The sequence below is a fragment of the Lathamus discolor genome, chromosome 1 (assembly GCF_037157495.1).
Source record: "Lathamus discolor isolate bLatDis1 chromosome 1, bLatDis1.hap1, whole genome shotgun sequence".
Taxonomy (NCBI): domain Eukaryota; kingdom Metazoa; phylum Chordata; class Aves; order Psittaciformes; family Psittacidae; genus Lathamus; species Lathamus discolor.
In genome coordinates, this window is record NC_088884.1 from 63,261,154 (window position 1) to 63,275,755 (window position 14,602).

General features: G+C 37.0%; 1 long non-coding RNA gene across 1 annotated transcript in view; it reads right to left on the reverse strand.

Moving 5' to 3' along the window:
* Positions 1-14,136, reverse strand: part of LOC136007166 (uncharacterized) — a 43,742-nt gene extending 29,606 nt beyond the window's left edge. The window contains exons 1-2 of the long non-coding RNA XR_010609518.1: positions 14,101-14,136; positions 10,054-10,183 (exon numbers count right to left, since the gene is read on the reverse strand). This is a non-coding gene — a long non-coding RNA (uncharacterized LOC136007166). The remainder of the gene's footprint in view (positions 1-10,053; positions 10,184-14,100) is intronic.
* Positions 14,137-14,602: the final 466 nt, after the last annotated feature.

The window sequence follows — 14,602 nt, forward strand, 5'->3', positions numbered from 1 at the left end:
AAAAGGATCGTACTGGGCTTGTGAGATCTTACATGGCTTTAGACATGCTTCAGAATCCTGCCACTCCCACAGACAGGCACAGATTACTTGCTTTATTTATTTTTTTAGTAACTGTTTATTCATGCAGGTTGTGCCAGACTGTCACTGTAATGTCCAGCTATTTTCCAGGGAAATTATGTATGAGCTTGTAGGTTTTTTCAACTTCTAAACATTTTTGAGCTTTTCATAGTCTTACAACCAGAGGAGCATTTAGTCTAAGGTTGTGTGAAATGACTGTCATGGGAAAGCTAAGTTGAATAATTGGTTCTTGCACTGAGAGCTTAGTGTGTCACACGTGCTGGTCATTCTTATTTTGTCTGGCAACAAGTTCCATAGTCTTAGTCCAGCTCCTGTGAACATTTTGTTTCCTGTGGTTACAAGTCTTTTCCTATGTTGTTGACAACTTCATTTTTCCAGAGAAGCAAAGCTGTAGTATGAGGTCATCTCAGTTCATCTGCTATCACACAAAACAGAAGGAATGAAGGAATGGGAAGAGCTAACGTACTACAGAAAGTATTGCTATATGTCAGGTCATACTTGGAGACATAACATGTGACATATATAAAAAAACATATTTACTCATTTTCTAGGAGAAAAATTATAATGCACTGACTTAATAACTATAGAATTAACACGTGTCAAATTATGTGATTATTCTTTCCAATTTTATACAACAGGCAGAAAAATAAGATTTTTTTAAATGAGAAGTCACAGAATGTATAAACTAAAGTGCATTTATAATCTTTATTCTAAGGCATTGTATCACTGATCTTAAATCAGCATTCTTGGGGACAACATTTATCTTTTAATTTTGTTTGTACAAGACCTGCCTGCACAGACACAGTATCATCCAAGTTTCCAGCTAAAGCTCTTAGTCACCACTGTGATTGAAGAAATTATCATTATTGTTGCCATTGGTGTTCTTATTACTACTGGCAATGTAGGAGAATTTTCCACAAGTGGATGCTCCTTCCTTTTATTTAGCTTGCTCATGAGCCTTTCTATTTTGAGTAAAATACATATACATAGCAAGACAAAGAAAGGTGTAAGGAACAGGAAAACAGAAATATTTAGTCTGGGACAAGCTCCTAAACTCACAATATCGATATTACCTGTGACAAGATTTCACCTTATTAGTTTGTCTAGCGATCTACAAGGCCAGTTATAACACAGCTCATGCCAACATAAAACTTAACATCTGCAATTTAACAGTACATTTCAAAGCACCATGGTCTGTGGACCCATGTGTTGAGAGTTAAGGAAAAGGCTGAGTCCATTCCCATGAACAGCTTCACTGATTTCTCTTCCATTATGCACCAGTGCAGGATAGAGATGGAGATTATAGAGGGAAGGATGTACGCTTCCCACAGCACTGTGAAGAGTTATTTGCAGAAGCCAAGCTGAGCAACCAGAGTTGAAGCTGAGTGGCCAAAATGAAGGTGGACGAGATGAAGCTGAATTATTCATAGCATACAAGGCTGCACGGTGCCCTTTTGGCTTTCATTTCAATCAAAACAAACACTTAAAATATGAGTAACTGCCCTGACTATTTAAACCGTTAACTTTTTTTTAACGTTGCTGTTTATAATTAGATTTCACAGAAAGCTAAACTGGTGGCTTTCTCTAAGCTCGACATTTTTATCACGTGAAACATGTTGGATCAGGTAATCATAAGTCCTTAAGGTCAGGTAACATGACTGAATTGCTGTTAGTAATGAAATGTGCGATAAATAACACTATCTGCTGTAGCTAGAAAAGATCATGTAGGTAGCTTCATGTTCTGTTTTATAAATCATATTAAAAAAAAAGTGTATGGGTTGTTTTACATTAAACATGGTGGTTACATGTGCCAAAGATTTATTAGTCCAGTCTGTCTTATGGTGAGTGGCTGCAGTCCAGATTCATGTGGTAGAATAATAAAAAATTTTAAATGGCTGTAGAAGTTGACGGACCAGTATGGAGACAGTTACCCAATTGGCTGCCAGTGATGTCATTGCCATGGCTGCAGCTCCATGTATGTTTATGAGAGGTTTATTCCCCTTAATTTCCACCTATATTGTACTAACAATCAGACAATTTAAGCAGCTCTTTTCTTACTGAACTTCCCTAGTGATTGGAGTCTTTCAGCCTCATCTCCTTCACCCTGAACCTGGGACCTGAAACTGCATCCTTGAAGTTCTGTCTCTTGGGGCCGATCAGCCATCATGCCTGGGTGCTTTGCTGTAGAGGAACGGCTGTATTTGGGGCTAGGCAAACTACAGAAGAGCTTTCTGTTCCAAGCACTTAGCATGAGACTCTGCAAACACTTAAACACATACATAATTTTCCTTTTGCAAGTAGCAACTCACTTGAACGTCACTATTATGTGAACAAAGTTATAACCCTACTTAAAAGTTTTCAGGAGACTTACTATGTATATTTTCAGAGGCCAAGAATGCTGATAGCTCTTTTAAAGAAAATAAAATGAAACAGAGAGGCGCATGATTTGGACTATGTTCAGAATTGTCCCCTAATTGCCGTAATCAAATTCCCACTAGGCATTAGAACTACAATGTCTGTATTAGCTGAATTCCACTGGTCATTACTGGCTGGCAGTGGTTGATGTATCAGACTTTCTTTTCCTTGCTTTTCTTATGCATGAGTGCATCACACACGGGCATTACTGGGATGTCTGGTAACCTCCCAGAGAAGTTGCCTTAGTGACAGAAGTATTTTTAAACATGCTATTTGATGTTTCAAAATAGCTGAAAATTCATATTTTCTACCTTTTTTTTAGTCTACCTTTTTAGATTATTCATATCATGCAACCTGTTGCTTGAATTTTGAATGGTACTTCGTATTTCTATCCGCCTACCATATAGGCTCTATAGTGCACAAGTACATCAATTTGAGGAACTTCCTTATAAATTCAAAATTGGAGAATCTAGTGTGCACTAAGCACAATACTATATTGAAGGACATATCAAGTTTCTAGTGCTAAAAACTCTAGCTGCCAAAAGAAAAAAAGTCTTTGGATTATTATGAAAATAAATAAATGGGTAAAATCACATGGGCAGAAGCTGTCCACATTCACAATTTTCTTTTTTTTTTTTTAAACCTTTTTTATTTTATAGAGGTATTATTGCCTTCCCACTAGCATTCCTCCTTATAAACAATACTTTGGGCATTCGTTTTATTAATCTATTTCTTAAAAACTTCTGAAGGGATTTTGGTGTGGCTGTTTTTCCAGCAGAAACTGTTCCCAACCATAGCTGACTGCAAAACAATTTGATTCCTGTATCCCAGTAGTAAAGAGCTCTTGTGTCAATACCACATCTCAGCATTCCCTAAGGAGCAGGCGCTTTGTCTAAACTGAATTATAAATAATACTCTGACGCAGGAAGTAATAGTCTAGTAGCAGTTTACTCTTAATGCCATAGTTTTATTAGTTTTGGCTGCTTGATAAATAGAGAGAGGTTTTAATTTAACATAATAGTTCTTTGCATAAATAGAGAGCCATTACTGGTGCAGCCAAGTAATATCCCCTCCCATGGGATGCCCTGTCAAACAAGGAAACAATATCAATTTAATTATTTTCCTTTCTGAACACACTGCAGTCTCGGGTATTGACTTCATATTTTTCTTCAGTGAATGTAGCATGTATTATCATACCAAGTTTAATGAAGCTTTGCTTTTTTTTTTTTTTTCAGCTGAGAACTGAAGGATTCTTTATTAAACAGACATGTAAAGAACTGTATTAGCTTTCTTCTATGTAGTTATGATTCTTCTTCCAGCCCTGTAATTCCATTGTAATTTTAGAGCCATGCTGTAGCAAAACTCCTGGGATTTCACAGGGGTGTTTAATGCTCAAAATGTCTTTAGTTGTACGTTACTAATCACAAAGGATTTGATTTTAAAAGTGGTTCTTTAAGCAGTAAAATATTTTCAGAAGTTACCAAATGAAAAAAAAAAAAAAGAAAAAGGAAAACTGGCTAGGAAAAAAAAATACACTCTCCAAAATATATTTGAGCGCCCTAGTTATCACGTATAAGCTCCTATTAGGAGGTTTGTAATAGTAGTAGAAAATTACTCTTAGATTATTGCTTCCTGTGCAAGGGAGTGTTATGCACAACGTAATGGAGACAAATCCATTGCTTGGTGAGTGCTGAAATGTTTGTGACTGGAGAAGGCCAGGTGTTGGGCACTGACCCCGCAGTCATTTAAAAGCTTCAGTGAAGCCATGTGGTAGCCGTGCTGAGTGTGTTTTCTGACAGTACTGAAGAAGTATTCTACAGAGCTGGTATGCCAAGTATCTTGAAGATTAATCTGTATTTATGTTCACAGGGATTTCACATTGCATTGATAAAAGGACAAATGACAGCCTGTGATGATATGGTAATCTCCATGATACAAGCACTTACAGTTTGGAAACATTTGTGTTTCAAGTGGTAGCTATATCTATAGTTATGGCTGCCAAAGAATTCTCTTTATCTGCTATGTTTTCAGTTGCTTATGAGTTTTTCAAAATGGCTATTTTAGCCCGATATGTTCCATGTTATTTATTTTTTTTTATTAGACTTGGATGTTCACAAGAGACCAGTGACATTTTTGAGAAATATCTTGTTATCCTTATTCTCTGCCCCAACTACTTTTTGAAGAGATCTTATGTTGTGAAGAAATTTATGGGCCAAGATGAGTAGCACTCTCTTAAGCTATTGCCTGAAAATCCACCCAAATTTGAATACGTCAATTTAGGCTTAAGACATATTCAGTAGAGCTCTTAAGAGCTTGCCACTAGAAAGTTTTCACAGAAAATTTGCTAAGAGCAAGCTGCAGCTCCCAGTAGTCACTTGCATGCCAAAACAAACAGGAATGGACCTGGGCTACACTGGACAGCCAGTGTGAGCAGCACGAACAACAAATTTCTACTAAGAAATACAGCAGAAGGTGCTACTATTTACTTTCACCTCAGAAGAGTACATGAAAGTGGGAACAGGAAATTACCTTGAGCTTCGATCCAGCCTTTTCTGCTAATTATACTTTCAGTACTATGTAATAAGCTCTCATAAAAAGATCTAGCAAGTATTTTTATTATTATTACTATTATTATTATTTGCCTACAGTTTTGCAAGCCTAGAAAATGATGACCTTCCATTTAAAAGCCCAAGGGAGAGTGGGGCACCTAATTCAAGCAATAACATCAAACATTTTCACAGAAGGTAGATTTCCAGTGGAAATATCATTTGGTTAGGAGAATCAGCTTTCTCTCACAGAACTACTATGAAAGAACAAGTTTTAATCAACTCTTCTTACTTCCTTTTGCTAGAAATAGATAAATAGCAGCCACTCAGTTTATACTAAAGAGGTGCCTGAAAGGTTGCACAGAGAAACTAGCAGGACTGTAAGCTGAACCCATGTTTCTAATATGGCCAATGACTGCCATGTTTGTTTTCAGCCTGTGTTCTCCTGATGAGTTTGATATATCATCTGCATAGATCACCATGCTTCTCTAGTCACAAAATGGAGACTAGAATTTCCAGTTCACAAGTTACTTCTTGCACAAAAGGGTCCACATTTTTGGACCACAACCTCTCTTCCGCACTAGTTTATAACAAAAATCATATTTACTATGAAGACCAAAGCAAAAAAAAATAGAAGGGAATTCAGCTCATTTTCAAGTTTTTTTTTTTAATTTGTTTATTAAGAAAGCATTGTTAATTATTATTTGCTTATTTCTAAAATTAAGAAGTTAAGATCTAAAAATCTTCATCAAAAGAAGTGTTCCATTTGAAAAATCCAAACCTCAAAGCTTAAAAATTCTACAATTAACCTTCCCCTGCATCCACTGGGGAAGAATCTGCGAAAACAGGCTCTACCTCAGCAAATTTCAGATGATGAAAAAGTAGGCATAAAGTCATCAAAGCTTGTCATTTGTCTCAGTGCATAGAGAAGATGAAAGATGCAGGTAGGTCAGATGAATTGCTCTCCTGTGGAATACCTTTCTCTTACTAACTTAGGCTGCATTACTAACCCTGAAACTAAAAATCGAAGTGAAATGATTCCCTACTTCCACAGTTTTGTAGGAAATGGCAATTAATCTGTGAGGGAAGGAAAGGGAGCTGAAATGGAGAAAGATGTACTGTAGAATGGTTTGAAAAAGTTAAGTTTATGGAATAAAGGGAAATTCTATCTGTACCATATAATCCTTTTTACCCTTGGGACAGGTTTGCTTTGATGGATAGCAGCTGTTGGGGACACTGACAATGTCCATGTTGTCCCCCTCTGAAGTGCTGCAGTGAAGGCACTCCACACTGGAGCTCTGCTTTGCAGGCTCCCAGGCTATCTCTAGTGCTGTGTAGGTGCACCTCTATTGCCTACCTGACAGGAGCTCACTAGACTTTGCTGCTTGCTAAGCCAGCAACTTTTACCCCATGACATGCTGCACTGAATTACTTGCTTCCTTGATTTGATATAGTTGTTCCTGATTTCCCACGTGAACAAGCTACTACTAAGGAACCTATTGTCTTTCAGGAAGACAGTAACTGAACGCAGTCCCACTATCACAACTGGATGCTACAGATGTCAGAAGAAGAGCAAGAACTCAGCAACATCACCTTCTACAAAAGAACACAATGAACTCCAGCCTGTGGGTGTCATAGGGGAACTGATTGCCATATGTCACCAGGAAAACTAACTGGAAACATCAATCCAGATATGCGCCACAAATCACCATGTATTTTACAAAAGCTACTCAAGTTACATTTAAACTGTTCTAAAACCTTCTACAGTATTCAGACACTTCTAATATTATTTTGGAAAGAACTCCATAAAGGAAAGGGTAAATGGCAGTCTGACAGATACTATCACCTATACACATCAATCAATCTGGTGACTGGATATGTTGTGCTATGTGCCAAAGCTTGCACCAAACCCTAGAGACAACTGCTTTAAAAACATTATCACAAAGGACAAGGAAACACCAGCTTCATTGTTTTTAAGTAAAATGGGTCATTTTAGAGTCCATCATGGAAAAAAGAAATCCCAGATGGATCTGAAAAGTTATCACATTGCTCAGCTAAATACTACGAAGTGGATAATGCCAGTCTAGCAGTTCTTGCCCTGTCTAATGAATTAACCTTCATTTGAAGTTCTTTATGGGCTTTGCTTACACTGTTAAAGTAACGCAAATCTAATGAACCAGTCTTCACATATATGACCAACAGGATGGCTGCCTGAAATAATATAATTGGTTTTCTCTCCAATTAATTACACTTTTTTGAAGTCCAGGCGGTGAAAAGCCCTAGTTGTTGCTGTTACTGAAAAGGTTACTGAGTTAATACTTGTCTCTCAGAGTACCTTCTTGTTTCATAAAAGAGGCCCTTCTCTTGCAGCTGGTTTCTCATCTTACTGATTACCTGCTACATGAGAAATTTCAGTCTGGCTTCAGGCCTGGACCCGGCCCAGAGGCTTCTGTCAACAGGATTTGTTATAATTTACTTATTGTAATTCAGAATCCCATTAAGCTAGGTCTTTATCTGGCTTGCTGCATTGGCAGCATTTGGTACAGTTGGTCAGTGAATGTTGGACCACCTTCAACACCTTATGAAACTTTCAGCTTGGAACTTAACATGAGGCAGGCCCTGCTTCTCAAAGATGTAAGTGTATGCTTAAGTCCTAATGCAATGAACGGGACTTAATACCTGCTAAAAGTTAAGCATGTGCTTATGTATTTTTATATATAGGGTACAGTTCCCTTGTGCCTACAGAAATGGAAGTGCTCAAATGTTTTGGAGCCTTATAGCTTTATTTCTGAAAGAAAAGGGTTTCTGTAATTTTTTTTTTTTTGTTAAATAATTTTTCACACCCTTTCTGAGAAAAAAAAATATTTTTCAAGAAAGAATTTTCACTGTATCGTGTCAGGCTGAGAAGTCTTTCAAGATTTAATAACTTTTTTTAAACAGAACTGTGAAAAGTGCAAGCCAAACTGAATATTTTCTACTAGCCTTGGTTTCAGGGGCTAAAACCAAATCACTTTGGGGCATTTCCTAAAGATCCTGTTTATCCATGTTATACTGACACAAAGTATACTTTGTGGAGATATATATATATATATACACACACACACCATATATATATATATATATATGTATATATATATGGTATATATAGTATACCAACTCCAAGTTCATCCAGAATCCACTTGCATTTTTCCCTAGTCCATAATTTGGGATTTATTCCATAATTTATCCTAATCAATGTAGTTCAAAGATGAGATCAGGCTTCAGATTAATGCATGGAAGAATGATTTTGTTACTCCTCTGCTACCTATTCTGTCTCAACACATATAATTCAAACAAAAAGCAAAACACATTTAACATATTTTTCAGAAAAGAAATGGTTGGAAATTATGAGCAACAATTTGGAATGTAAGTGTTAGAAAGAAACAGATAAAAACCAGAAGCTAACCCCAGGATTGTTTGTTCTAGGGGCAATATATACAGGTTCAATAACTTCCACATTCCTCAGATAAAGGGGAAAATCAAGGGATATAATTAATACTATTTAAAACTTGCCTTTCAGATGTCATCTCTTTTTGTAAAAGAATGAAACAATGTTTATCTTTTGCTAGTTCAGATTCACCTATATAAAAAGAGAGCTGTCTTTTCATCAGACAACATATACTAGTAGGAAACAAAATCGTCAGAGCAGTGGGAAGAAACAAAACTGGAATACTACATTGCAGTAATAAAACCAGCTAAGAGATTAGAGGTAGTGCTGTATAAAATACAAGAGCCAAACCCCAGCTTCCTGAGTCTCCTAAAGGAAATATCAATATGTTGGCTAGTCTACTTTTCATTATCACTTCATGGTTTGAGTTGTTGTTTTCTCCCCATGACCCCCCTTTTATTTTAAGTCTCTGGGTCCAAAATCTGTTAATGTATTTATCATAGGCTTTAGGGACATATTCAAATAGCAACAACTTATATGAGTGCTTTAAATTATCCTGAAGAATGCAAGCACAATGTAAGATGCTTCTGGCGTAAACTATTAATGAGGTCACACACCATTAATGGTGGAATTCTCCTGCACAATTTACTCTAAAGAAGCACGGAATACACATAAAAATGGATGCCCCACAGTTTTGCTTTTCAGAGAAATGCCTGTAAGGCTGCAGTAATCTCACCACTTCTACAGCTTTAACAAAGATAGCACTCAGCTGAAAGTGGAGTTAAAGCAGGTAGCACCAAAGTGACTGAATACTTCCCTTGCTGCTTGGCTACTTTCAGATATCTAACACAGGCATGCTCATGTTTAGACACACAGAAACATCTAATGCTGTAGGAAGTAAGTTGCATTCAAATATGACAATGTTTTTAACTTTCTGAATCCCTTCCCAGCTTCTTACATCTAGTGCTTGTTAACTCCTGCATTACTAATTACACAACGCCACAGAACACATAATTCAAAAAACATCTCAGTCGTTGTCTACTTCAACCACAGTAATAAATCTACAAAAAACATTCATCATTTCCAGAAGGACAGCAAGCAGACAAGTTGAAGTTAACATTAAAAATCTGGTCCTGCTGAGTATACTGCCAGCACTTAAAGAATACATCAAATAATGCTAATAGAGAATGAATAGCATCAAATAAAGTATAACTTTTGTAACACGTAACGTTGCAAAGAACTGTTTAAATTGTGTTTGCTGCATATAAAATTGTTAACATAAACTAAACAATAACTTATCCTGAAACAGACAGAAACAAAGGCTTCCTCATCTACAGTGCTTACATGGCCACATCCTTTCCAAGCACCTTGCACCAAGGTGGGGATTATGCTGCAGGAGTATTAGGGAAAGATGCCAGAGTGACTGCTACAGACTGCAAGCATTAAACCCTTTCAAGACAGGCAATAAACACCTGTCAAGCCCTTTAAAGACACTCTTCCACATCTATCATGCACACTACTCCAGACTGTTGATATGGTATCTTACATGCTTCAACAAGAAGAGGAGCACAACAGTTTTTCACTTACCATCTTCTTCAGCTGTCATGCATGAAAAGCAGGTGTGTGGTCACGCTTGGCCAAACTTCACATGCTGAGGTTCCCAAATCTGATGCCATCTCCAGAATTATCACAAACAAAGGAGAGAGCAAGAGAAGATCTAAAAAAAAAAAAAAAAAGACAAATGCAAAATTACAGATGCAGATAGCATTACTTTGAAAGTTCTTCAGACACTTGCAATGTGAAATTGCGAACTGTAGAATGTAACCTGATGCTTAAATTGGTCTCATGAGTGAATTTCATAGCAAACAATCGACCTATAAACAAATAACAGAAGATATGCCTGTAGACTTTCACCTGTCAAAAAAGATCACCCTCCCATATTATCCTGCCATTTGAGTATGTGTCAAAAACTAATAAACAATCACACAACAACTTTTAGATTTTCAGCCTAGTGGATCAAAGTTTTATTGCTTATGGCTAAAATGCTCATTGTAAAAACAAACATTGGTTTGCCTCTAGTAAAACAACTTTGAAATATGCCTTCCTTGACTTTACCTTTCATTAAGTAAATTGCCAATCAGTTCTTTGTTTTCCTTCTCCTGTAATGGTCCAGACCTTTCTGAAGTACATTCCACTATTAAAGTTCTAAATAGATTTGCCTGCATAAAGACTGAGTAGAGGTCTAGGGGATTTGGACTAATAGCTGTAAAATGATAATGTTAGAAAGTTGTCAAGCTATAAAGTACTCCAAATACTGAAGTGTGAGGGTTTACGAATACATTTCCACTGATATTAGGAAGAGTTACATGGCCTAAATTCTCTTATTTCCTCTTGTAAGTGCTCACCTCACTGCTCATCAGAAACTGGAGATGACACAGGGAGAGATTTTGAACCCCAACTCAAACCAGCAATTTCACTGACCACAACAAAGGCATTCATGCATGAAAGTGCTCATCAGTGGGAACGTCTGGTTCAGTATAAACCTGAAAACACTTTGGTTAGGGAAATACAAAAGCATTACAATTCTCATTTTACAGTGCAAAAGAAGACTGAAGCAGAGAAGATGACTTTTCCCAGGACAAAAGGGAATACAAAGCAAAAGTGCACTGTATGTTAATAGTTTTAGACTATCCTGTTCATGGCTTCATTTGGCATTTTTCACTTTTATGAATTATAAAATAAATGAGAAAACAAAACAGTCATTGGGATAAATTTTCCAAATTTTGCCCCATGTTGGTTAATAACTCAGGAAAATTAACAGTGTGGGAAAAAAACACCTATTCTTGTGACAAAAATTTCTCAAGAATATGAATTGGCAGAGACATTCTGGTGATATGACTGCAATAATGGTGAAAACAATATGTGGAGAGACCACTGTTATACCAGCATGATGAATGCAATCAGACTGGTATCTTGTGACCGTTTTGGATGCCATCTCATGGCTCAACAGAATACAGATGCTTCAGTCGTTAAAATACTTAACATCTCATAATATACACTATGCTAAGGCATATTTTGCTAAAGGCAGGAAGAGTTTGTCACTTACTTCAGTAGTAAGTTCAGGCCCTAACTGACAGTGCACTAGAATTAGTGGATAGATGTGGCCCCAGAATTAGGGGATAGATGTGGCCCCACCCTGAAGAGATAAATGAAGGCAAGTTTATTTCAGGGGGTCTTGGACTAGGACTTCTAATCACACAACCAGGAGAACAGCCAGAAAACATCTACACAAATTGTGGTTCATAAATTATATTAATTTTAATTGTATGCATCCTTCCTTATATCCACTACTGTGAATATTCACATATGCAAAGTGCAAACACCATCCCAGGGACAGCTGGGCATAGGATGCACAGGGTCCGTGCATGTTCAGCACTATTGCTTCTTCATCAGCTTCATTCTCCCTTTATGTTTTCAAGCACAGTGACAAAGAAGTTATACATATGCCCAAGCTACAGTTCATACATGTACATGGCTTCTTGCTCTTCATCTGCTCTTACATTTTATGCTGACAGATGAACAGCGCAGATAGATAGTAAATAGAAGTGATGCTGTTTAAACCTAGCAAATGTTCAAGAGTAGCCCCCAAACTAAAAGCTAGATCTAGAACTATATTTTTCCATTAGCACATAACTCATATAACAATAGTAAGGCTTCCACAAACATACTAAGGAGAGAAAAAAAAAAACAAAACCAAAACCCAAAAACCAAGCCATTCTATGAGTAGGGATAATTTTAAAGTTTTCTTGAGACTTCATTGCAAGACCTTGTTTTCAATAACTTACAACCTTGCAAAGCTACAACTGCTTAACTGAAAAATTACCATGCTACCCACTTGCCCCAAACACTGGGTTGTTTTAATAAGTATTTTTGTCACAGTGAATAATTAACATTAATTTCCTTTTTTAAAATTATGACAACAGTCATTTTTATCATTTTAGAACGGTTAGGATTGGAAAATACCTTAAGATCATCCAGTTCCAACCCCTTGCTACGGGCAGGGACACCTTCCACTAGACCAGGTTGCTCCAAGCCCCATCCAACCTTGCCTTGAACATTGTGAGGGATGGAGGCTTCACAAATTTCTTGCGCAGCCTGTGCCACCAAACATCATTATTGTGAATCTCACTTTCACATGGCTCTTTAATTAGACATCTCAGAGCATTTAAAGGTAACACTGGCCTCCATTTGCAGATGAAAAACCTAATGCACACTGACATTTCTCTGAGGTATTTCAATACCAGAACCATCACGACACTTGGTAACTCTGTAACAAGACTACTGGAGCCAGAATGCTCTCATTCAAAAGAATATGTGCTTCCTCCTGGCACAGAACATTTCTACCTATTATCAATCAAAATCATGTATTTAGCATTTCTTACTCTTCCAGGAATCTCTGATTTCGCCTGTGCATATTCACATCTTTTATCTAACCCCAGCATCCCTATCCCACTAAAAAAATGCTAAGACTATGGCATTATTTTTAAAACATCTCTATATTCCTTTTGCCTGTACTACTCATCTATTGTACTATGCCTGTGGCTGTAAGTCCCTCAGGGAAGGACTGTGTTTTGAGTCTGTTACCAGGCACAGCCTGGCACATACTGAGGTGAAACTATTGGTAGGTGTCCTAAGTGCAAGGGTAGTTCAAAGAGCAAGCACCACTTGATATCCTCCAATCTAAGCAAAGTGATACCTAAATGGTGACAAAGACCCTAGGGTATCGTTTTGACTACTGGACAGATCTTCAGCTGCTGCTAATTGCTTCGATTCAGCAGAAACCTGCAATTGGAAGTCTGGCCCTAACTATTAAATTTCAGAAAGAAGTGTTAAAGACAAGTTTGGCTCTATTACAGTGTTGTCATTAAACTACCTGTAAAAGATTTTGGTAGCAAATACCAAGGGCCAAATCTTTTAAGTTCCAGTTCAGTCCAGGGAAAAATAAACTTATTTTCAATTAAATAAGATTAATGTGTGGCAGTCAGAGATTTGCAAATTCAATTCCAACAGAAACATCACTAAGCGTTATAATGTATACGTCTGCATCTTGGTATAGTATCTTCGAAAATATCTGAGCAGGTTAGACTGAATATGAAATCAAAAGCCTATAGTTCTCATTGCAAAAACTTCTAACAGCAGTGAGCTCCATGGCACTTGGCTCAATTTAACTACCAATATAGTGAAAACTGTAGGGCTTGGATCTTCCATGTTTCTTGCAGCCCTGGACACAAACCATTTGCAAGTACATTTCTTTTTTTTTCCAGAAGATCCTAAAGAGATTGTTCACTATACGAGTGATTTAGCTGAAGTTTTGATTTGTATCTGTGTCATTAGGACTATGTAAGAGTAATTTGAAAGAAACATATACACACATCTGTCCCACAGTGTGTGGTATGGAATGAGTGTAGAATGGATCAGCATATACTGTAAATTGTTCCATAATGACTCATGGATTAGCTGGGGCTGCTTCAAACAGAACATTCCTGAGTGGTAAGGTAAAGCTGTCTTTAACTGAGACTTATCAGGGAAAAAAAAAAAAAAAAAAGAAAGAAAAAGAAGCATTTAGCTGCTTACCTGGCTTGCACTGGAGTATTTCTAAGCTCCTCTTCATCATCTTGTAACATTGGATAATTGCCTCAGGATACTTCTGTAAACCACTTGAATAGAAAATCTGGTCAAAATACATCCTTAAAGAGTATTAACTGATGGCCATCTTAAATCTTGATAGCAAAAGAACCATCTCATCTTTTCAAGACACACTGAGAAGTTAACTGTTCAGTTAGACAATCATAAGAGTAAGGGAGAGAAGTTCTTATTATGCTGACTCCTAAAGGTCCTTCTCAAATATATTAAAACTACAGATACTTCAAGATGAATAAACATTTCAGGTATCATCTCAGGGTTGCAAGCAACATCTTTGACTTCCAATCAGAGGAAGAATAGAAAGGAAAAAGGAATAAGGAAATAAAGGAAAAAGGAATATAGACAACTTTTTCTATAATGCTCAGGTAGCATCCTTTGAAAACACACTTTTGTCAAAGAAAAATGTTCTTGTATTTTTCCTGTCATCGTCTGA